The following is a 25,055-nucleotide window of genomic DNA, read 5'->3' on the forward strand; positions in this document are numbered from 1 at the left end:
TTAGACATACAGGGAGTGGGGATGCAGCTAAGAAAGAGATTTTTTCCTTTCTCTTCATGAGAAATTTACATCTTGATGCCATGGAAGGTGCAGCCTTTATTTGTGGGCTTCCACCCCTGGGTGCCAGCAAGCCTTCAGCTGATTTTCTGTTCATTTTCTAAAATGGATTCCTTCCTGCCTGTCCCCCAAGCCAGAAGAAGTCCACTTTTCTGCCCAACACTGAACAGCTCCATCAGGAGACACATAATTACCAAAATGTGCATTTTCCCATTGCTAGAGCAGGCTGTGATTCCCAAAACCTGGTAAGAAAACATGGCTGTGAATGCTGAATCTCATTTTCAACATCATTGCCTTCAAACTGAAGGATTAAGACCCAAAAAGTGCTTCAAGTGTCTGCTTCAGCAAGCGGGGTGCATCGTTTTTATGTACTTTAATGTTATTTTTCCCCGTTAGAAGTCAAGGGTGGGGTTCATACAAATTGTGCTCGTGGGAGAAACAACACAACCTCGTGGAGCTGAACCTCACAGGGCAGAGCAAAGAGGGGAGACAGACCCAGAGGCTTAAGCTGGGCTTTGCTTTCCTGGCACTGTTTCCATCCCAAAACAGGGCACCACACCACCGCAGAGCCAGGCTATGTGCTGCAACAGGACTTGTCCAAATTCACTCTTTTCAAATATTTTATTCTGGTCTTCTTTTTAAGCCAGGGTCCCAAACCTTTAAATCAGAGGCAATTTTGTTTTCCTAGCTGTCAGCAATATTTTGGCTATTTTAAGAATGTAGGACGGGGTTAAGGATTAGTACCAGCATTTCTTTTCTGTGTATCAGAGCTGCTTAGCAGTAATTAATTAGGACATTGGGTTTTGTACTCTTGGTTCAGGTCATTTGCCTATGAGCAGCTCAAGCCTTTTACAAAGGCACGCTGCATATGTTTCTGGGTACCTTTTTGAGAGAAGATTTAAATTGGCCAGATGAATAATACTTTGCTACAAGTGTTTTGCCCTAGGCAAAAAAGGTTTTCTTCATATTATCATCGCCCGGAGCTGGAATCCTCAAGCTTGATGTGACTGGTGTTATACTGTCACATGGCAATGATGTAAGAACAGGAGCTCTCTGTGTCAGACAAATCTGGATTTAGGGGAATTATAGCAGATGTTGCAAAATGGCAACAGTTTAGCAAGTTCCTTTCATCCCTTGCTTGGGAGGCAGGTCCACAAAGTACGCCCAGACAGAGAAGAATGTTATCTTTGATCCCTTTCACTCCGGGGCGAGGAGACTCCACCCAATGAGGGATGCAGCGAGGCTGGAAATAAAAATAAATTTACAGTAGCTTTTCGCTTGGCAGTATGGAAATTGGCCATTATTTATTCATGCTGTTTGCCCAGACATGTATAAAAGATTTTTATCAGGGGGTAGCATGTATTGTGCGCTATAAACAGATTAGGGCACTCAATATTAAGATTAATGGCACGGAAAAACACTTGGAAATTTGTGTGGTTAGATTACAAGGGAGACTTGCAGCTCCTCTCCACCGTGTGTGCACGGACAGTGGCACAGCCACGGTGTCATGCCGAGGCTACGAGGAGGGAAGGAATATAATTGCCTCTGATAGAAAGATAAAAAAGTTAAACATTGTAGGATATCACATCAATTTTATCCATCATGTAGGATTTTTTTTTTTAATGAAAGACACTGGAAATGTCTCTATTCACCTTCACTTGGGCAAACAGCTCGTTTATACCTACATAGAAACTGAACACATGATGACAACGTGACAGACCCTGTTTACGACACGAAAGCACCACCTGCAGTGAACAAAACAGGCCAGTGTAGGACAAGCAGCAATTCTTTTCATGAGTTTAAATCTGGTTGGAATTTGGTCAGAATTTGCAGAATTTTTTTTTAATTGGTTGGTTCATTAGGAAAAAAAAAAAAAGAAAAAAAGAATAAATTTGGTGACAGGCACAAAACCACCCTGGTCTTTGATTGGGTTTTATTTAAAAATCATTTTATAGCACCTGAAAGCAACATGGAGTCTGAGATGTATGGGATGGGCACGGCTGCTCACACTGCACAACCTCTCACCCAATGTCCTCATGGCCACAGCCACACTGCCCAAAGCCACCCCACCCTCAGCAGCCTCAGTTGTACTGAATTTCCACCCCCAGAGGAGCTGAACCAGAGGGCTTCAGGCACGTGGCTGATAACAACTGTGGTTTTTATTGACACCTCCCTGCCTGAACACACAGTGCTCGTTTTTAAGAGTAGAAGTCCAGCTGGATTCAGCCCAGGGAGGTATTTAGGGGCAAGCTCAAGTTTGAGTCATGGCACTTCACTTCAGCTCACACACCAGCTTAAATTCTGTGTTCATTTCTTCCTGAACCTGGCTCTTGCCCTGCTTGTGGTGCTCCCTGTCTGATCCACACAGGACACAAAGATGGAGAGGGTGGTGTCAGAGTTCTGCCACGCCTTTCCCAGGGTGTCTGCAGTCATCTGAGCACCTCACACATGTGAGATGTCAGCAGGACATGGTTGCACCAGCACAGGGTGCCCAGAGAATCTGTGGCTGCCCCATCCCTGGAAGTGCTCCAGGCCAGGTGGGATGGGGCTTGGAGCAGCCTGGGATAGTGGAAGGTGTCCCTGCCCATGGTAGGGGGATTGGAAGTGGATGGCCCTTCCAACCCAAACCATTCTGTGATTCTGTGACCCAGCTCTTGTGATTCTAAGACAGCTCTTGTGTTCCACATCAGTGGGGTTTTGGTACCATCTTAGGGAAAGCATCCCCAGGCAGTTCTGCTCACAGAAGAACAGAAAAATCCTTCTTCTCCCCATTTTAAATACTTCAAACCAGAGGAGACCTGCAGCAGCCAGGCCAAGCTGACCCCAGCACTCTCTTGTTTCTGTTCCTGAGCTGACCTGTACACAGGGGAACTTCTGCTCTTGATCCTCCACACCAAGATGACTTTTCTGAGGCAAAAGCTTCACTTTTACCACTCCAAAGGAAATATCTGCTCCTGTCTGCCTACCAAATCCCTTGTGCAGGCAATTCTGCCCATGGGGAGCACCCCAGAGCCCAGGCAAGCAGCAAACCTGTCAGGAGACCCTTGTTGTGGCCTTACAGCACAGCTCTGACCCCTCTGCATCCTCCTGTAGAGCCAAAACCCAACAAGGGAGAGGCTGCAACGAGCAATTTTGCCAAGCAGAAAGCCAAAACCTTTCGTTGTGGCCACCAAGCAGATCAGTGCCACCATGACAGCCTGGCCAAAACCACACACAACAGTCACAGCCCAAAATTGGTCGCGCCACTCACGGCCCCAGCCCCGTGTGCTGGGAATCAGAGGTGTTATAAGGAAAACATGGGATCAGCACACATTCCCATTCAAGATGCCTAATCTTGTCTACACTCAAAATGGCACCAGCTAAAATTGGTTTTCAATTGATTTAAGTTCACTGGCACAAAGCCCTGTGTAGACATTCTTAAATGGGTTTAAAAATGGCTTATCAATTTAGCTTAAGACACTTAGTAGCTAAACTAAGCTAAATCGGTATAAGCCAGGTTTAAATTGATTTATGATGTCCACAAAGAGTTTTGCACTGGTTTAACTAAATTGCTTTAAAAACACACCGCCACTTTAGCCTTCAAAAGTGAGTGCCTAAGAGTGTAAGGATTTAGGGGAAATGTCTTTAAAAGTGCCTAAATATCTGAGGAGCTTATGCCCCTTTTCCCTAAACAGACTTAGGCTCTCCAAAATCAGAAACTGTCCTTTGTAACTGCAACTCCAAAAGTCTCCCCCCCACCACGAATAAATTGGGGGGAAAATGTCAGATTCTCCATGGAGTAAATGAGAGAGATATCTCCCATTTTACATCAGCTGGAGGAACGCCAAGCCCTGCCTCAAATTTTTAAAGGGAAAGCAAAATTATCTGAAACCCTAGATTTTCAGGGGGCTTGTGTGTTTTTTTGGTGGGTTTTTTTTTGTTTTTTTTTTGTTTGTTTGTTTGTGTGTTTGTTTGATCTTTTGGGTTTTGTTTTGTTTGGGGTTTTTTTTGGTGGCCAATTTTTTTTTTTTCTCTCCCTCCCTAGGTATGGTAGGTCCATATGATCCCCATATATTGAAATAATCCCATTGCTGCTCGCAGCATCCCTGCACACCACAGTAACTCAGGCTTTTATGTTGACGTGCACAGTCACAGTTTGGAAGATATTTGAGTGCTCATAGCCACATCTGTTGTTTTCTCTCTTAATGATTTGCAGTTAGCCAAAATTAGAGAAAGCAGGCAGAGCTTTTTAATATTGGCTTGCTTGACATGAGCCTATCTCAGACAAAATGTTTATTCTGCGGTGCTCCCGCTAGCTCTGGAAATTCATGTATCTATATGTATTTGTGTGTTTTGCTTGACTAGGCACAAATTATGCTCTCAACTGGAAATATCACAAGTGTAAATAATTTGGAGACATAAGTGTCTGAGCGAAACTCATGTAAAAGCTATTTGTTTTATGGATTTTGATCTCCAAAGTTTAAAATATGAGCAAACTTTTCATTAAGGGTTTTGCCATTTGTTTGAACACTCCTGTAGTAATTGGAAATGCAACAATTGTTTAAAAGTGGCATTGTCCATGAAAAGATTTAGTGAGGGATGAAGAAATTTCTTGAACCTAAAGACATAATCTGGTGATCCAATTCTCCCCACTGTGTCCATTCCCGTGAAACTCCATTTACTTTCTCCTATCCGTCACCAGCTCCCCCGCATCCCACCTAGCCAATCCTCTAGGTTTCCCACATTGTTTCCCCTTTTGTCTTTTCAGTCCAAACAGAAGAACAACAGACAAGGTTTCGAAGGGCAGGGAGCATCAGGGGCTGGAAGAGAATGGCTGAGATGAGGGTCAGAGTCCCAGCCCTACTGCCAACAGTTACTAGGGTTTGTGCTGCCTGGCTGGGCAGTGTTCAAAGACTTTGCTGGGCTTTGTTCCACTGTGTAGGGATTAGGCCTGGCGGTCTGAGAATTTGCCTTCTAATTAAAAAGGATAAAAGATAGAAGTAGCATTAGACTAAAACATAGCAGTGATACTTCACAGGCTTTTTTTTTTTTTTTGCTTTTTTTTTTTCGTAGTCACAAGACAACGCACGAAGTTGTCAGGTTGTTTTATTTCTTTTGTTTTCTGTGCTCGTGAAAAAAAGAAAAATCATAATACAGTGGAGGGAGGGAAGGAGGAAAAGTTTTGAAACTCTTCCCAGCTGTTCCATATGGTGAGTGAAGGCTGAATTTCTGCGTGCACTGTGGCAATTTTGCTCACTGACTATTGCATTTATTGACAAGGATTACACCAGCTCCCTATCACGTCCTTTAATGTTATACCAGAAGGTGAGGGAATTCCCCACGTCATCCTGGCCAAAGGAGACTACAGGAAACCTGAATTTCTTCTTCCACAACCTCTCTTTTTTCCCTCCCCTCTGCTTATTAGGGAGCCTCATTAGGGACACTCAAAACCAGCCACAAACCCTCCCCTCAAATTAACTGGGAGATATTATTTTACCCGAGCAATGTGGAAAATGCCAGAGGCCACATCCAGATAGCCGGTGCTTATAGCAGCACTTTAATTATCCTTAAAAAAAAAAAAAAAAAAAAAATCCTGGTTCCGAGCAGGAAGGGGAGGCCAAATCCCCACAAGCTGTTACTCGTGTGAGTAATCCCGTCTCCTGCAAAAGCCCTATTCAGGGCAGCCGCCAGCATCCAGCCCCACGCAGGACGCTGAGGACGGGCGTAAATCCAGGCTCTGCCAGCCCGACAAGGGCCGCTGGAAGAAATCCCTGCCATTTACAACTTGATCCGCCTTTAAAAACATCCTCCCGGGCCGGGGCTGGGGCTGGGGCAGCCGCTGAGTTTTGGGGAGGCTCTGCTGCTTCCACGGCCAACCCTTGGCAGAACCCCTAAGAGAGAAGCTGAGGTGAGCAGTTGCGTAAGGGCCGCTGATGAGATTATATTAATTACTTTTCAGAAGAAGGAAGAAAAGAGAGGGAATTTTTTTTAAATTTTTTTTTAAAAGAGGGGAAAAAAAGAAAAATAAAAAAGGGGGTAGGAGTTTGGTGGAAGACTTGAGAAGCTTTCAAAGCCGCCGAGCTCGGGTTGCAGGCAAGGATAAAGGAATGCCCTTTTGTTCCCACACATCTCTCCTTACGTCACAACAAGCCAAATTTCTTCTGAATTCTGGCTGACTTTGCATGTAGTAAATAATTTGGAAGAGACGACGGACCAGGCGAAAATGATTCACAGCAGAGAGTTGCTGCACTTCGTCGCAGAGGATCCAAAAGGGAAAGCGTTGCTCACAGGAAAGCATTTCCATTCATTAAAATTTTTGCATGAGTTTTCTTTCCTCTGAGCCAGTAATGACCATATTTGTTCTGTGCCATAGCATGAGAAGAAAGAGGAAGACTTACAAACATTGCTTGGGCCAAAATGTTGTTGTCTTTAAATGAAATAAGCCCTGTTAGACTGCTGCGAGTTAGCTCGAAAGCAACATTAATGTGGCAAATTATCCCATTGATTTTAGGCAGGGTTCTTCATTGATTTTTGCTTTAAAAAAATAGCCATATGAGCCAGCCCATGGTGGCTAACTTCTTAATATCAGGGCACCGTGAAAGGCTAGGAATGGACTTCTGCCCTTCCCCTGAGTTCTAAGGACATGGAAATTTTTTAAAACCCGCGTGCTGCTTTCTGGTTATCAGCGTTGGAAATGAGACCTGCTCCTCTTTGCTGGATTTAGAAGCAAATAGATTCAACGTCCCCGCAGGACAATATTCCCAATTCCCTCCAGGCCTGCAGTCAGCTCCTTTCTGCCTCCATCCCAGAGAGCCAGAGACAGGATCAGGCCACGCTTTGGTGCTGAAAAACCCTCTTGTATTGATTTATGTGCTTAACATCATTTCAGAGAGGCCGAAGCAAAAGCAAAGGTCCCCCCTCCCATTTTGTATTACAGAGGACTGATGGTAACTGAGAGGAAATTCTCAGTTTGCCCCATGATGGGGGTCACTCAGGGGATCCCCCCCTATCTTTTTTGGCTAGTTTTGTGGAGAGGAGAAGGGATGAAAACCCCTTGGAGGAGAGATTTTTGGCTGCCACACATCCAGACCTCCCCATGCCTCATCATCCTCCTTCTCCTTCAGCACTGCTCCTTCTGCAGGGCTCAGCCCCAGTAACACAAACTGGGGGAAGGATCCTGTCATCCATTTTCTGTAAGGAAAATTATGCAAGGCATAAAGAGGAACATATTTTTTTTTTGTCAAATAGGATATTGGGAGAAATTAATTTTTTTTTCCTGTGGTGTGTTAAAAGCCCTCAGCGCTTTAGATCTGGGTCTTCCTCAATGCCCCAAGAGAGACACGAGCTCGAGTGTTATTTCCCTCTCTCACTCCTCACTTACTCACAGGAGGAAGGTGATGATCCAAAGGGGCTTTATATTTGCAAGGACATTCCCAATATTTGCAGTACCCGTCAAGGAAAATATTTTTAAAGGCCAAACGAATATTCATTTATATTTATTTGCTTAATCTAATGATCTATTGTGATTCTCCCTTTCATCTATTCTTCCCTTGATGAGTGTGTGGCACTCCCATTAAGATTAATAGCGGTTTCACATGCACAGTCAGGGGAGATTAGACCCCTGCCCCGGCCTCCTGCCAGCCCCATGTATGTCTTTGGATTCAAGCTCCCAACCCTCACTGATGTCAGTGAAAGCACCATGTGTACAAAAAGACCCAATCCTGCCCGGGGCTGAGCATCCTCCCCACCAGCCCGGGCACAGCTTCTCCCCAAACACATTTATTATGCTGCAAAGTCTGGGGCTGTCTGGGGAGCATATGTTTATGTGGGGTCACTGTTCCTGCGAGCACGAGGGGGGATTTTTGTGACACAGCAGTCTAGAACAGCATATGGGGACCAGTGAGGGGTGCACTGGAACCATTTCGTAGCAAAATAAACCACACGAAACGGTCCCTCCACACAACGTTAACTCCACATGCAGAAATTACATCTTGGGGCCATTTTGATCCTTCCTGGGCATTCAACTCTGCCATCAGCCAGCCTGGCCCAGAGATGCACTTAAGACACCCAGTTTTGAAAATTAAGTGTAAAATATATCACGCTTCTTTACCAAGGCAGGGGCTGCTCCAAAGCCTTGGCACGAGAGCCCTCCTGTCGCCTTCAGTGGGATTTGGAGCAAGGCCTTTCTTCCAGTGGCATGAGAAGTACTTCTGTCACAAGCTGGGATCCCAGTCCTGAGAGTAATTATCCCTTTGAGAGAATAAAAGCTTCTGAATATTCCTGGTGCAAAAAACAGCTGCCAGGTGTAAGGGGTTGTGACACCTGAGCACACGAGGTGGATGTTGTGTGTTTGGTCTGATGCAAAAATTTACAAAAAAAAAAAACAAAACCAAAAATAAGCTGGATTTTTTTCTATTCCTTCCAGATGAATTTGTATCATCTCTTCATTTTCAACCCTCTACCAGTATCCCCTATTCCAACCCCATCCTGACCTTGTCAGATTAAGTACAGCAGCTGCCTCACTGCTTGTACCACTGAAGAATTTTTTCCCCCTCTTATTTCCATATTTCCATATTTCTGGGAAGAGGAAAAGGAGGATTTTCTAATTGCTAGTGCAGAAGTCTGAGCCACGGCTTCCATGTGTGGTGTAATTTACTTGTAATAACAAATACAGCTTCGTGCCTCAGTTTTCCCGGGCACATCATGTGCACCTCTGGCTTTCCAGTGACACCATAAAAATGAAACATTTATAAGGCTTTTGGAGTCTGAAGGGCATAAAGGGCTTTATAACAATGTTTTCAGACTACTTTCAACACCCAGCCAGACTCTCTAATAGCAACAATTAAAATTATTAATTTTTATGGCCCCAAAGCACTGAAAAATGCTAAGATCCAGCCTAAGCAATGTGAGCAAAGTCAGACATAAAGAGTGAGGAAGAGCCAGAAAGTGAGCAGGAGCCAGAGCATGGGAACTGCTCCACCATCTGTCCCCTCAGCTCGCTCGGAAGGCATCCCACAATTAGAGTAAAACTGAGGAGATGACATTGTTTTCCTGCATTGTATTCAGCCCTCGTGGTAATGACCTCGTTATTGATTTGTGGGGCTTTTTCTGCTTGGAGCTTCTGCACCTTTCACAGCACGCAGCACATGCAGGCTCTAAATCTGATATTTATGCCATGCTGTCTATATCACAATATCCATCCTATATTAGCATACACTGGGTAATCATTTCCTACCAATATTTACAGGTATTTTTAATGTAAATATTTTGATTACTCCTATTTAAACATGACTGGAGCTGTTTACGGTATCAGGTACTAAATCTATTTGATTGATTAGATAGATATGAGTAAATTATGAATATGTATGCTTAGCAAATGCCTTCTTGCACATTTGTGTGGCAGCATCTCTTCTTTAGGCTTTCCTAGTAAGAAATAATAAAAATTGTAAAATATATTTAATTGAGGCAATTTATGGTTGTGGCTCATGAGGTGCTTTAATAAGATAAAATAATCCATCGGATTTCAGTTATTTCAATAAAAATTCAGAAAGCATGTTTTAATCTCTCCAAGATCATCATCCTTGTTCTAAGTAGGAGTTCCTAAAAAGCCTGTGTTGTGACTTGCTTTTATTTTCATTCTTTTGGCTTAAGCAATAGGCTTGAAAGTGGCAGCTCTGAAAGCAGATTTCTTTATCCAGAAGCCAGTTTGGAGAGCGTCCACACAGGCTGCTATTCTAAGGCACCATTCCGAAGACTGCCATCTCCACCGTGGCACATGAGATGTAATTTAGTCTCTGTGTTAATTTAGCCCAGGGTCTCTCCTGAGCAGAGAGGAGCAGCCGTGCCAAATTGTGTTAAACTGGGGATGGCGCTTTTGTGATACGGACAACTGTCTACCAGGGACCACCAAACTACTTTCATTTAGACTCTCAATTTAGTCTTGAACCAAGGTCAGAAGGTAAATAGCCAGGGCTTTATCTTCCCAGCCAAGCCCCTGGTAGAGGGTGGCTTTGAAGTGGAGTGTGATCAGTGGTGGTTCAGAACTGATGTCCAAGACAGTGATGTTTAATACATTTGCTCCCCGGCTTCGTCTGCTGCTACCATCGCAGGTTAATTTAAGAGCAGTTTCTCCACAAAGGAGTGTTCTCACCCAGATGCGGTCTCAGAAACAAATCTGAAATTAACTCAAAATGCCCTCTTGACGCCACCGTCTCCCCAAAGTGTATTTGTAGGTTTTTTTGTATCCCAGCTGCTTTTAAAGGCAGTGGTTTTGGATCTGATCCTGCTTTTTTTTTTAAATCAACGGCGTCGTTCACGTTCACTTCAATGGCTGGGGCACGTTGAAGCTGCTCCCAATGTTGGCCAATGTTTGTGGCTGCACATCCTCCAGGTGGTCAGAGGGAAGGAAATGTCCATTTCCAGGACATTTTCTGCCATGACACACAGAGAGTGGTATCTGTTGGCAGATTCCACTGCACTCACCAGTCCATCCATGATCCTTAAACACAAGGTCACATTTGTCTGGCAATACAAATTTAAGAAGTCCTGTCACTTTCCTTCTGTGTTGCCCCGTTCATATGGAGCTTTTTTAAGAATCTGGATTCAAAATCCTGAATGTTCCTGCAACATTTATTCCCAGACTGGCTCCCTAACCCAGTTCACATCGTTGGCCTGCAAACAGTTCATGGAATCACTGAGGCTGGGACACCCCTCTGAGATCATTGAGTCCCACCATTCCCCCAGCACTGCCAAGTACATCACTGACCCCTGTCCCTAAGTGCCACATCCACACAGCTTTTAAATCCCTCCAGAAATGGGGACTCCACCACTGTCCTGAACACCCTGTTCCAATACCTGACCCTTCTTTCCCTGAAGAAATCTCTCCTAATGCCCCATCTGAACCTCCCCTGGCACAACTTGAGGCCATTTCTCCTTGTCCTGTCCCTGTTCCTGGGAGCACAGCCCGACCCCCCGGCTGTCCCCTCCTGTCAGGAGCTGTGCAGAGGACAAGGTCCCCCCTGAGCCTCCTTTTCTCCAGGCTGAGCCCCTTCCCAGCTCCCTCAGCCTCTCCTGGGGCTCCAGACCCTTCCCCAACTCTGATCCTGTCTCTGGACATGCTCCAACACCATTTTCAGTCCAAAAACCAAGCACAGGATTCAAGGTACAGCCTCACCAGTGCCCAGCAAAGGGGATTGTCACTGCCCTGGTCTCTCTGGTTCCACAGGAACATTGCTGTGTGGGGCACAGTGAATAATTGGGTGCAAGGAGAAGATGGCCACCAAAGACCTGATCTCTTCCAAATGTGCCCCAAAACTCCCAGAGACTGATTCTCCTTCCCAGCCTTGTGCCACCGTGGCCACATTTGATGCAGTCATTCAGCACAGAGCTGCTGGTGGCTCCTTGTACTTGATGTGTGGTCTGGGAGGCCTCTGGGCACCTCAAACCTGGGCTACAGCAGAGGTTTCATACACTTCCCCCACACCAAAACCCCTGTAGGGTGTTTTTCATGCTCAGAAAAATGTCCCAGAGGTATCCACCCCGTTGTGGTCTTCTAGCCAGAGCTAATCTGATGCACACCTCTCACCTTAGTTGGTTCCCATCAGCATCCCCAGGTGTAGGATCAGGACTTGCATGAAACGGAATTTCTACCATTTTGCCTTTAGTATTGCTGGTTTTTTTCAGCCTAGGACTGCTATTGAAATGAATTTGTATCAGAGTAGCCCTTTTCATCAAAGCTTACAATTGAATATACCCAAAAAAAAGTCTTTCTTTTTATGCCACGATTTCTTGTTTAAAATAGAGCCAAGCTTCACCTGACTGGGTCAGGAGTTTTATGGTTAGCCAAGAAGTAGACTAGAAAGAAAATAAAGCTCTGTAAACTTCAACTTCTATGCCCAGGCACAGGCATAGGCCATGCAACACCCTCCATCCCCTGCTCCCAAGTACTGACAGGCAACTCCTGACATCTCAGCCATAAAATTTTGGGGCATTTAAGCACAACAGGCTAAATTTGAAGAGTTCTGTTTACTTTCCCTCGGTAATACTGGTGAATGTAAGTGGTGGATGGAGCAGATTTCTGTGCAGGCACATCCAAAACTCACATAATCTTGCCATATATGATGAAACTACAGAAAAAACAAGGCTGGAAAGGACATCAAGAAGCCACCCATGCATTTGTCTGCCCCAGGGCAGGGTCACCTATATTTTTCAGGCTGATGTTTCTCTAACATGCAGTCAAAAGCCTTCACTGCCCCTCCAGACAGCCTCCTCTGTCTCTCCTCATGGGAAGAGTTTCTTAACCTCTGGGCTTCAGCCAATGCCCTTTGCTTCTTGCCCTAACCCCTCAGACAGGGAGGGCAGAGGCAGCCCCCTCAGAACAGTTTTGGGGATGTTTGACCACTCCTGTCACCTCTCCCTTCGTGCCTCCCTGCTCCAAAGTCACCAAGACTTTTCAATTGTGATCCTCTGCTTTGGTGCAGCCTCCCCAGACTGGTGTGACCTGTAACCATCCCCTCTTCCACTGGGTAGAAAGAGGGAAAACTCCTGAAGGCCTCCATGTAGGACAGTCTTCTCTCCATAGAATTTGAAAGTTTTGACTCCAAAATCATCAAGTCCAAGTATTAATTATAGTGGTGGCTTATAGGCAGTGGTTACAGATAGCTTGTTTCTGGTGACATTATCTAGCAATGTTATATCCAAATTACAGCAGTTTCCTTGAACAATTGGCTCACTGTTTTGAAATTGAATATGAAAATCTGAAATTCTGCTCTTGACAAATCACTGTTGACTGTCACTGGCTGCATTGCTTTTTATTTATATTCTGTATTATCAGCAGTCCCAGCTTGTGATTTTGGCATTTCAGAGAAGACATCCCTGCTGAAAAAATGCCTGATCCCAATCACAGAAGATGCTCCTGAAACCAGTAAAAAATAAATCCAAAGGGAGACTGATCCATAGCTCTTAGGGTCAAAATAAAGGGCACACCTTTCAGTTTAGGATGTGCCAGTCCTGTCTGGTGTGACCTAAGAAAAATCAGCAACTTCTGGGGAAGATTTGTCCATTTCATTGGATGTATAAGAAAGGGCTGCATGCACATGATGCTGCTTGGCAGCTGGGGGAAGCACTCCCTCCCTCAGGCTCTCTGAAAGTCTCTGCCTCTACCCAATAACTACACCAGGGGCTTAAGTTAGTGCCTAAATTAGACAGTGTGCATAGAGCCTGCAACTTCCCTGGTGGGAATTCCCCATCTGTAAAAAAGAAAGCAATTTCTACCTAACAGTGGGCTGTGAGGGAAGAATTAATAATCTAAAGAAGATGAGGCACTCCAATACACAGTCAAACACTGTAAAGGGCTGTGCTGGGTCACTGCTCTCCAGCTGGAGGCAGCCATCCCACGGACCCCTCAGCACACTGGGATAACACGTTTGACCAGACCCTTGACCACCCAGCTGCCCCTCTTCTTGAGGTGTCAAGGTTTGTCACATCTCATAGCTGTTTTCAGCTGAAAGATCAATTTTGAAGTCATGGCAGGTCCACACTGTGGAGCCACCAGCACCAGCATCATGCCTTAAACCCAGCAGGGGAAGGAGAAGGCTGTGAAACACAGTTTATTACCACAGCTGAAGTACTTCCACAGACCATCTAAAACTCCTAAATAAATTTGGAATAAATGGCTTTTACTTCACTCACCATTAGAAGCTCCTTGGCTAGGTGGTGTTGGAGATGACAGGAAGTAGGACCATCAGGGCCCTGCTGGAAGATGAATAAATGGAATCCAGTATCTAAAAAACAACCTGAATTTAGACTCATTGAACTGCTTTAGCCTCTCTAAATTTCCCCCTGAATAGCTCAGGGCCTCAAATGCACCAGGTCAATATCTGGAGTGGAAAAGGTCCATTGAGACAAAGAGGAAATTAATGAATCACAGAATGGTTTGGGTTGGAAGGGACCTCAAAGACCATTTAATTCCACCCCCCTGCCATGGGCAGGGACACCTTCCACTAAGCCAGGTTGCTCAGATTGGGCAGTAATTAATGACCAGAACAAGTGGCCAAGTGCTGCAGTGGTGCTTCCACTGCTGGAGATTTCAGTCTCCAGACTGGACATTTTTCCAAGTGAGATTCTCCAATCCAAACACACATTAATCCTCTGGACTGCATTAAATTGCTGGACAGATTAAACAAAAACAGTTATTCCTTTGGCTTTTGAATGTGTGAGTCCCTTTCTACCCAGATACCACAGAGCCTCACTCTCCCAGTGAGTAACCCCAACCTAACACAGGCATAAAGGTTCTTTTCCACAGAATCTCCCAAAATACCAGGTCTGCAGCAATTAGCAGCACACAGACAACCTCATCTCTCCCCATCCATGGGAGGTATATGAAAATTTGACTCCACTAAGCCTGGAACTTAAGACACAGTCCTTCCATGCATCAGCGCCCACCATTTCCAAGCACAGTGTTCAGATGGCATCCTCAGGCCAGATTAGGCATTCTGGCTGCCTATAGCAAAAGAAGAGTGAAATGTGATCCCAAATAGCTGTGCTGTTGCATGGACAGCTGTCATTTTAGCTGGGAGGGGATGCCTGCCAGTTAGGAAAGGCTTGAGACCTTTCTCTGGTCTCCAAAAGACACCATATCTCTCACTTGGCCTCTGAGAATCACACACCCTTTTTATAGGCAAGAAAAAGTGGATAAAAGTTGACAAATCTGGGTTCAAAAGATGGCAGTGATGAACACATAAACTGGACAGCTTGGTGTTCATGGAGCCTGAGTTCTGCTCTCCTCATCAGCCTGGGCATCTCCTAACTGGGGATGTTCACCTTCCTCCTGTGGGAAGGGGGATGGCAGAAACCTCCCTGTAAGGAAATCCATCAGGTCCATCAGGTGGGCCCTGGTGAGGATGGCAGGAGGTTGGGTGAGGATGTGGCTTCTTGCCACAGGAATTTGCCCCATCATGAGATCTGATAGCAGAGCTGATGTGAAATTCTGTTTTGTGTGCAGCAGGAACATCCATCCATACCAGACACGGATCTGCCCTTCAATTTCAGCACAGATGAACCAAGCAAATTTGGCTTTACCAGCTCAAATCCAGCACAAACCAAAAACAGTGGTATGGCTCTTACTCAGCAACAGACTGACCTAAACCCCTGTAACCACCACGGCTCCCAAAAATATTCCTGCTAAATCCAAACTGTGAAATTGGGAGCTGGCCCTCAACCAAGTCAACATCTTGGCTGGGCTGAAAAAAGCTACCAAGCAGACACTGAGAAATGACTACTCTGCTCCCCTTCTACAGAAATCTGTTCCAAGATGCCCCAACTTTTCAAATCTTTATAACACAACATAAAATAATACACACACACACATACATATATATATTTTTTTTAATGGATGAGCAGTGTTATAAAACATAAAAGACTTTTACAAATGGTACACTGGAATTTGTATAGATTTTTATTCGGATACAAGAGTGGACTCATAGAGAAGCACTTGAACCTAATCATCTCCACCACCCCCCCTCCAAAAATTCAGGCCTCATGTAATTCTTCCTCTCCCTTCCCCAGCCTGACTGCCTTCTCCTCACACAGGAAAATTTTGGAAATCCCATAAAAGTTAACTGCCTGAAGTTGATGTATAAGTTCTGTTAGGCAGCCAGTTCCCTTTCAAAACACACATACACACACACAAAGGAAGCCCTGGGAATTTCTTTGGAAATGCAGCATTGCTGGTGCCGTGTTTTTACTGGGATGTAAGCAGCAGAATTAAGGTACATCCAGGCAATTTTTCAAGCGTGCCTGGGAGAGATGGCAGGGATTTCTCTCAACAGTGTTGAATTCAAATCTGTGGCACAAGGTTTGGTGAAAAGGATTGCTATTTTTAATACCCACAGTTTCCTTGTGCGATTCCAGCTCTCTAAGACCCTAAGACCTTTAAATTCCATCTAGTGTCTATCACATGCCATTGAATTGGCATGTTTGCAAATTGCATGCAGTGAGATCCTTCCATACCAGCAGCTCTGTCTCAGATTCCCCACCATCCCTGCCAAACTAGTATTGCCTGCACATTTTTTTCATCTTTTCATTGAGTTCTGTGTGTCAGCCAACACATTCTTTAGAACAGGCTTCAGTAGGCATGGTAACTGGTTCCTGGTTGCAAGCTGCCTTATGCATTTGCTCCCGTTTCTTTCTGGATAATTTCTCCCCCCGCTTCCTTCTTCTTAGGTGAGGACTTAAAGCGTGTTTAGCCTTATCTGTTCCATCTGTTGTGCCTGTGATAAAGAGCTGAGATACAATAAAAAGTCCTAATTGAGGTAGTGATGCAGTGAATAAGCAAAGCCCGTTCTCCGGACTGTGAATCTGGATGGTTGAGAGCTGCAGGTACCTCGGGGCTGCTCAGCCTGACTCTGCTGTGTTGACTTTGTCTAATTGCAGGGGAGGAGCTAGAAAAGCAGTGAAGGGCAGTGGCACACACAGCAGGAGAGCTGAAAAATACTGGCATAACCACGCAGAGCTAAACAAACTGACTGACAAAGCTCTTGGCGTATTATTAAAAAATCTGGCAAAATGCTCATCTCTTGACAAAAATGTAGAAAGACTAGTAATGCAGAACTTTATCCCATGTTGGATTTTAAAGTGGCTAATGCCAAGTTGTCTGTCAAAATTAATAGGGCATTGCTTCTTCTTATAGAATAGGAAAAAGAGAGAGATGGCGCATACATTTTATTCATTTATTCATCTCTAACAAAAATGATGTATCTGCTAAAAATTTATTTAGGGAGGGCTTTGGTAGATGCTAATTCTAAAAAGCAATACTCAAGGAGTGATGCTAGCTTATACTTACTGGGGTTAAGGGATAAAAACCTCCCAGTAATAGCAGAAAAACCTGCTATCATCTCAAACCCCATCACTAGGAAGTTTCAGCCCACAGACACTGTTACCCATCTACATCTTTGCCCAGATGCATCTTTTCATTTCTGATGGTTTTCATTTAAATCCAAAATTTTCATTTTAAAATGTGCCACTTCAGTGGAATGCCATTAATACTCATGATCTCCACAGGCACTAACCCATAAACAGATTTGTTTACCATCATCCACAGTTAAACTTACTCTGCTTTAGTGCCTGCATGAGATTTTTGACTCTCTTACCTGTGGCTACCTGACACTTGAGCTATATCTGCCAGAATATTCTCTGATATTCCTAGTTTTTTGTAGGAGAATTTGCACAAACTTTCTGTGCTCCACTCTACAAGCCCACCCACCCAGTTTAAAAAATAAAAAAATGAAGACATTTTCTTAAGTTACTTTATTATCTTTTAAATTACTAATCACACATCTTGAAAATATCTGAGTATGCTGCCTGACTAAACAAAATTCATGGATGCCAATACTGTCTTCGCTGCTCTGGTTGAACAGCCACATCAGCCTGCAAACCTCAGAGTGTTCTGCCCACGGCTCAGAGCACCCAGAGCTCCATCAAGAGCCACAGTGAAACTAAAAATGCAGTTTAAAATGAAGACACAACTGGTTTCTTTTCCTTCCTTCCCACTCCAAGGGATCTCTGCCCAGCTTGAATACAGCATCACAAAATGCTATGGGAAATAACCTGGTGTGCTTGGGGATTTCCAAGAGGAAAAAAAGTCAAGATATTTTATTAACACACTCCAATAAAGAGAAGATTTCTCCCTGCTTGAAGAAGGTGACAGTCCAAATAATGATGAATTTTGTTTCCTTCTCGTTTTTAAAACAGGCTTTGACCATCACACATTTTTTGTAAAGCCAGGCCTTGCTGGTCAGTATTGATGAGCTGAAGCATGCATGGGCTGCAGCATTTTGTGTCTAGCTCATGTGCTGCCAAATACAGCTCTTTTTTTGTGTAAGTGAGGTCTGGATTTAGTCTTTTAGCAACCAAGGAACCAAATAAAGGCCACTGGAGTGTCCTCACAGCAGGGAGAGGGAATACATTAGGAGTCATGAGCATTTTCAATATGTGTGGGGAGAAGTGCTGTACCCCCCAGCAGCTCCAGAAGCCTCCAGCCTGGTGTGTGACCAAATATTCCTACAGCCCAGAGGAGCACATTCAGACTTGGAGATCCTTGGAGTCACCCTCTGTATTTCAGCAGAAGATGAAGGCCTGAGAGTCCCTCCCAGTACCCAAATGGGCCACAACAGAGCTGGAGAGGGACTTTGGGCAAGAGCATGGAGTGACAGGAGAAGGGGGAATGGCTTCCCACTGCCAGAGGGCAGGGATGGATGGAATACTGGGAAGAAAGCCTTCCCTGTGAGGGTGGGGAGGCCCTGGCACAGGTTGCCCAGAGAAGCTGCCCCTTCCCTGGCAGTGTCCAATGCCAAGCTGGACAACCTGGGATAGTGGGAGGTGTCCCTGCCCGTGGCAGGGGGTTGAAACAAGATGGGTCTTAAGGTCCCTTCCCACCCAAACCATTCTATTATTCTGTTATACCACAATTTTAACCCCCACTTCCAGATGGGACGGGCTGAATCCAGGCACCTTTTTGAGATCCAGTTCCTTTCACTATTAATGAGTCACCCCCCAACCTCCCAGGAGTGTGAGTAAACGTTGACACTCCACACACACACACACCAAAAAAAAAATTGTGAAAACGTTCTTCAAAGGCTGATGGAATAAACATGTAAATACAAGATGGGCTGACTTCCTACTGTTCATGTTTGCTCACTGTGAACATTTGGTTCACTTGGCTTTCCTCATTATTTCAGCTGGGGAAAGTCACTATATGAATTAATAGCAGATTTCCCCGCTGAAAATAAATGTTTACCAGTAATTTTTTTTTTTTCCTTTTGGCAGAGACCAGGCTTTTTTGTCTGACTGCCTCCTTTTTGGCCTGCACATCCCTGAGGTGTGTAATTAAAGTGAGGGAATTTGCACATAGTGCTTTAGGGGCTTAATGAATAGAAAACACAGGATATTTCATTGATTTGGTGCACGCGATATTGTCAGAGTGTATATTGCCTTTGTAAATGGCAAAAAGACAGCCATAATAATATATGTGCATTCAAGCTTGTGTGTAAGAAAAAAAAATAATTGAAAAAAAGGAGAACAAATAAAAATAAAAGAACTGTATCTGTTTCCAAATTCTAATATAAAACACATTCAAAAGAGCAATTTAGATTAGAACAGGAAAGGCAGGAGCTTCAACATGGTTCAGAATAAACAATCAAGCTATACTTTCCTCAAGATATAATTTCACTTAGAGTAGGTGTGGAAATCTTTGAAAAATTCATTATACAAAGCCACATGTGAAAATAAGATTTGTGTTAGCAAAAGATTCTTTGGCTGCTCTTAAAAAAAATGAGAAGTACGTTAAATAGCATGTGTGTGTAATGTATAAATAGTGCACAATCTGCACGGTGAGGAGGCAGCTGGGGTTCTGTGTTGGAATAAGGTTGTGTATTGGGATAGAAGGCGACAAGGGAAGATAAATTCTCTTTTTCTGGAGAGGCCTTTTCTTTGCAGAGCCCTAAACTGTCCCGTTGTGGAGCCGCCATGGCGGGCAGGTTGGTGAAAATACATTTTCTCACTAGGTAAAGCAGATGGAAATCCGTGTTCCTTTGGACTGACGGGGGTTTGAGGTTGAGATGACCCCGAGGTGTGAGAAAATCTCTTTTTCCCCAGCCCCGCAACCAGAGAAGAAGCCAAGATGTGTCAGTTTTGCTTTTCAGGGTGGTTTATTTTTCCTTCTCTATTACATTCTTTCCCTGACCAGCTGAGATCTGTCCTGCAGGTCTGGCTGTGACACACTGCCTGCCCTTGGGGCGGTGTTAGTTTTTTATACTAAAAATGATGCGTACTTTATTTACAATAATTTTCCAGTACCTATCACCTATGTTAGACAGTCTGTCTCTACTCTAAACCAATCCAAAAGTGCCACCATCCCAGCAGAAGATGGAGGACAAGAAGGAGAAGAAAGGACAGGACACACCCAAATCCCTCCATCTTGCCTCTTGAACTCCCATTCTAAAACCACAAAATTCTACTTTGTCACCTTGTGACAAATTAACCACCATTGTACTTAAACTCCCATGGCTTGTACATCTTCACACAAAGCTGGTAATTTTCTCCATGGGCTAAATTCCAAGGCACAGGTGTCTTTGACTCCGTGCCAAGGTCTCTGAGCCCCCTGCCAGGGTCTTGAGCCACCAAGGGCTGTCAGAGGAATGTCCTGGGTCCTGACAGGTGACGAGTTGCAGCCAGAGAAGAAGGAGCACAACCCACAGAAGGAGCTACAACCCTCCAAGTGACCCAGCCCCAGGCAGCTTCTGCCCCAGCAGGTGACACAGCACAGGGGACAGGTGTTCTCTGCCTGTCTCCACCTGCAGCAGCATCTCGGACATCAAGGACAAAGACAACGGGATCAAGGAATCATTTAGGTTGGGAAAGACCTCCCAGGTCATTGGGTCTGCCTGCTGAACCAGCACTGCCAAGGCCACCACTCACTCATGTCCCCAAGTGCCACATCCACATGGCTTCTAAATCCCTCCAGGGATGGGGGCTCCACCCCTGCCCTGGGCAGCTGTGTCAGGGCTGACAACCCTTTTGGTGAAGAAGTTTTCCTTCATATCCTATCTAAATCTCCCCTGGTACAACTGAAGGCTGTTCCCTCTCGTCCTGTCCCTGTTCCCTGGGGGCAGAGCCTGATCCTGGCTGTCCCCTCCTGTCAGGAGTTGTGCAGAGCCACAAGGTCCCCCCTGAGCCTCCTTTGCTCCAGGCTGAGCCCCTTCCCAGCTCCCTCAGCTGCTCCTCATCAGACTGAAACATCCCACCCACATCTCCTGAGCCCCATCACGAGGAGGAAGAGGAAGAAGAGGGCTCTCTAATACACTTTCTGAGCTCTCTTTATGTCAGCTGTGAATACCAAGGGTCTGGCCAGAAGCCCCCGCCCTGCACAAGTGCCAAAATACAAATAATCTGTGTGCAAGGAGCAAAGCAGGTTCACCAATCTCCTGTTCAGCAGAGAGCAGCCCTGGCCTGCCCAACACTGAAGGCCCAAGGCAAAAGCTGATGCTGTGATCCTCTGCTTAACAGATGGATGGTGACACGCTGGAACAGATTATCTGGTGAGATGCTGCAATTTCCAGCACTGGAGGTCTCGGAGGTATCTTCCAGCCCTATTGCTCAATGAATCTATAATTCATCATTTTGTGAGCGAGTCAAGACACTCCCTCAACTCTCAAAACAGCATGCAGAGGACAAATTGCTCTTTTTGCATCTCTTCCCCCTAAGCAGAAGGGAAAATAAAGCGTGGGATGGGAATGCAGAGAGGAAGGAGGAGAGTTCAGCATCTCCCCACAGCTCTATTCTGGCCAGGCTATAAAGCTTTGTACGTGTTTATTCATATTAAAAAAATAAAATGCATGTGAAAATATAATTTTTCTCTTCTTTCCTTTGACCCTTCTGATATCTTCCTCACAGCAGAAGATTAAGTTCAATTTCAAGAATCCATTGGAGAAGAAATGCATGTAGAATTGAAAAAGAAGCATTTTATCATTAAAAGAAGACATCCCAGGGTGTGTTAGGGGATACCAGCAGAGAGAGACTGTTTTGTTGGGACCTCAGACCTCATCTTCCCTGAATTTCCAGCTCTGTCTGACATACTTGAAAAAAGCAGTTAATTCAAAGAGTTTATTTCAGGTCAGTATTATTGTTAAATACATTTCTATAATAGGCAGGATTTGAGGGCCAGGATTATGAATTATCTGAACTTCAAGGTATTTATTTTAACTGTAGATGACCTTCCTGACCTTTTCTCATTCTCATCCATCAGTGTCCTGGACTTCATCATTTAAAGCCAAACCTAACACCACCTAAAGTCCAAAGCAGCACGATCCACTTGTATAACAATATTTGCAAACTGTCAAATAAAATAAATACTTCATTAATCCACTGACACCCCGTCCTATTATTTCCCTGATGTGGAAAGATAGAAGCAAAAGCTAAGTATATCATCCCAGCTTTCTGTAGGCATTTATTTGTGTCTCACAGTTGTATCCCAGTACTGTGTGGGTCAGAGACATTTCAGTCACTGCTCAGCAGATCTGCAAAGTCCAGTCAAAATCGAGGCAAAGCCAGTCTTGGGTTTGCTGTTGTCCTGGTTCTGGCCAGGACAGGGTTAATTTTGGGTAGTAGACAGGAGGGGCATGGCCAGGATCCAGAGGTTATTCTGTACCACCTCACTCATTGATGGGGCCAGGAGAAAGGGATTCTCTTCCAAGGAGAACAGGTTCTCTCTGTGGCAGGGGGAACTGTCCAGTATTGTTTATTGTCTGAGGGGTTTCTGTGTGAATTGTGTCTTTTCTTGTGCCCTCTCTCATTAGTATTGTTGCTGTTAATGTTTGTTTTCTTATCTCATTGCTGCTTCCAGTAAATTGCTCTCACCTCAACCCATGATCTTTATTTTTGGGCCTCCAATTCTCCTCCTCATCCCTCTGCAATGGAGAGAGGGAGGGAGAAACAGGAGCAGGAGAGAGCAGGGTGTGGTTCAGAGGGTGGGGCACTGAAATGGGGAGCACCACTCCTAAAGCAGGACAGCTGCATGGCCCCATCCACTTGAAAGGAGTGGGGCATTTCCAGAACAAAAATTTGCATTATAAAATCCACATATTTTATGTCAATTTTGGTATTTTTAACTTAGAGGGAACGAGACAATAAAACAGCAGGAACACTATAGGAACAGAGGTGCAAGAATTACAGCACTGCACACATAGAACTGGGAAAGGGAAGCTGTGACTGGTGTCCCTGCCCAGGCCAGGGGTTTGGAACTGGATGGTCTTTAAGGTCCCTTCCAGCCCAAACCATTCTGGGATTCTACAAAGTGAATTGAGTCCCTCTGGCTGTACAGGTTGCTTTGCCTGCCATCCATGCAGGACTATTTGTAGGATGTGGGAACTACTTCAGGAAAGAGGATTCATCTGGCACCCCCAAGGACAGAGTGAGGAAGGCTCTTCAGCCGTCAGCACACACAGAAACTTTGCCATTTATATATAATGGTTATGTGACATTCCCTGATCTTAAAATAACAAAGCGTTTTAATCGCCGAGACTTTGACCTTTTGGTCAAGTGGAAGACTTGCTATTTGATTTCTTTACTTTTCATACAACATGTTAGATCGTCCCTGCAAAGCAGCTCAGGAGACTGCTCAGCAGAGGAAAGCAGGGCTTCTGGTAAAGGCAGCCACGAAAGTTTCAGCTCATGTCTCTGTAGAGCCTTCCCAGACGGATTCAGAGAATTTGCTCACACTTTGACCCATCCAACACAGTTTTAATTGTCCAAGCAGGACACACAAGAGCCTCTCTGCATCCCCTAAGAAGGCAGGCAGAAGCACATCCACAGGATAAGTCAGCCTGTCCAGGGTCTGAAACATGTTTTACAGACCTTTGTCTCCAGTTCCTTGTTTGAAGTGGTCTGCTGGGACTCCATGCGAACAAAATGTGCTGCTTTGGTCACATGCCTGAAGGTTTGTGAGGTTTTAAATCCTTCCAGCTAGGAATATCCAAATGGCACCAAGAAATCAGATTTTCTGGACCAAAAGCAGGAGCAAGACCAAGATAAATGATATCTTCAGTAGGTTCTCAAGAAAGAAGCCTTCCTGCAAGATATTCACTCATACCTGCCAGAACACTGACTAAATTCAAAATCGATTGATAGGGCAGAGAAGTGGCTTTAAACTGACAGAGACTAAGATCAGATGGGGTGTCAGGAAGGAATTCTTCCCTTAGAAGGGGGGAATATTGGGCAGGAATTCTTCCCTGTGAGATTGGTGAGGCCCTGGTACAGGCTGCCCAGAGAAGCTGCGGTTGACCCATCCCTGGAAATGTTCAAGGCCAGGTTGGACAGGGCTTGGAGCAACCTGGGATGGTGGAAGGTCCCCCATGACAAGGGACTTGGAATTGGATGATCTTTAATGTCCCTTCCAACTCCAGCCTTCTAGGATTCTATGATCTGTAAGTGGGGTGGAGCAGGGGCACCCTGACATCCCTTCAAGACCCATCTTCCATGAATTCATAAATACATCCAGCTAGGCTAAAAGGAAGCACAGATTCCCACTGTGCAGTTGTGAATATTCATCCTGTCCAGGGAAGGGGCTGAGCTTCCCTAAAATCAGCAGCAACCCTGTCACCCAAAAAGGCACTAAAAGCCCATAATGAATATAAATGCAGTAAGGAGAGAGGTTGATGTTCCTGGCTCCTCTCTCTCTTTAAGCAGTTGGATTACAGACTACTACTCCATTCTTTCTTCCCCTGTGGACATCCAACAGGAGCTGCTGCTGATGGGAAGCCTGTCCATTTTCCTCTCAGCCAAGAACTGAGAATGGGAAGGCAGAATGACTCAGGACTTATGGGAAAAAAGCCAGCATCAAGCAACAACTGCCTGCTCCTCAACTTTGAGCCTTCCTCTTTTCAACTCCCCTTTTCACAGGGCTCTCATTGCAAGCTGATCGTGTTCCTGAATACCACAAGTCATCATCTTCCCAAAGCCTCAAGAGCTGCAACCTGCTGGGGCCGCAGTGCCAGAAGGCAGCTCTCCCCCTCCTTGTGGTTTACAGCTCATTTTTTGCCGTTTTCCTGGGGGGCAGAGGTGCTCAGAGTGGGTGTCACCACCACACACATTTTCATTTTGCCACGTCACTCTTAGTTGTGTGAGCGCCAAACTCAAATTCAACCTGCTTTGCTCTTTCCTACTCTGCCCTTTCTGGGATGACTCATGAGCAACTGGGATGCATTTGTAGCTCTGTTTTAAAACCTAACTACCCAGCAGAGACTGCCAAATTTCAGTCCACAGCAAATTCCTACAACTGAGCTGTAACCCTTCAAAACAGAGACTGCTAACATATGGTCGTGTCAGTGGGAGCTTCTGTAATGCAATTTATTGTTGTGTAGGCTCTTTCAAGCTACTACACATGAAAGGTAAAAGGAACATTTACTCTTCGATGGGAGTTTAATCTTAGATTTACCTCATTTGAAACAAAACCCTCATTTGCATCTCTA

This window comes from Passer domesticus, chromosome 6, assembly GCF_036417665.1.
Source record: "Passer domesticus isolate bPasDom1 chromosome 6, bPasDom1.hap1, whole genome shotgun sequence".
NCBI classification, from domain to species: Eukaryota; Metazoa; Chordata; class Aves; order Passeriformes; family Passeridae; genus Passer; species Passer domesticus.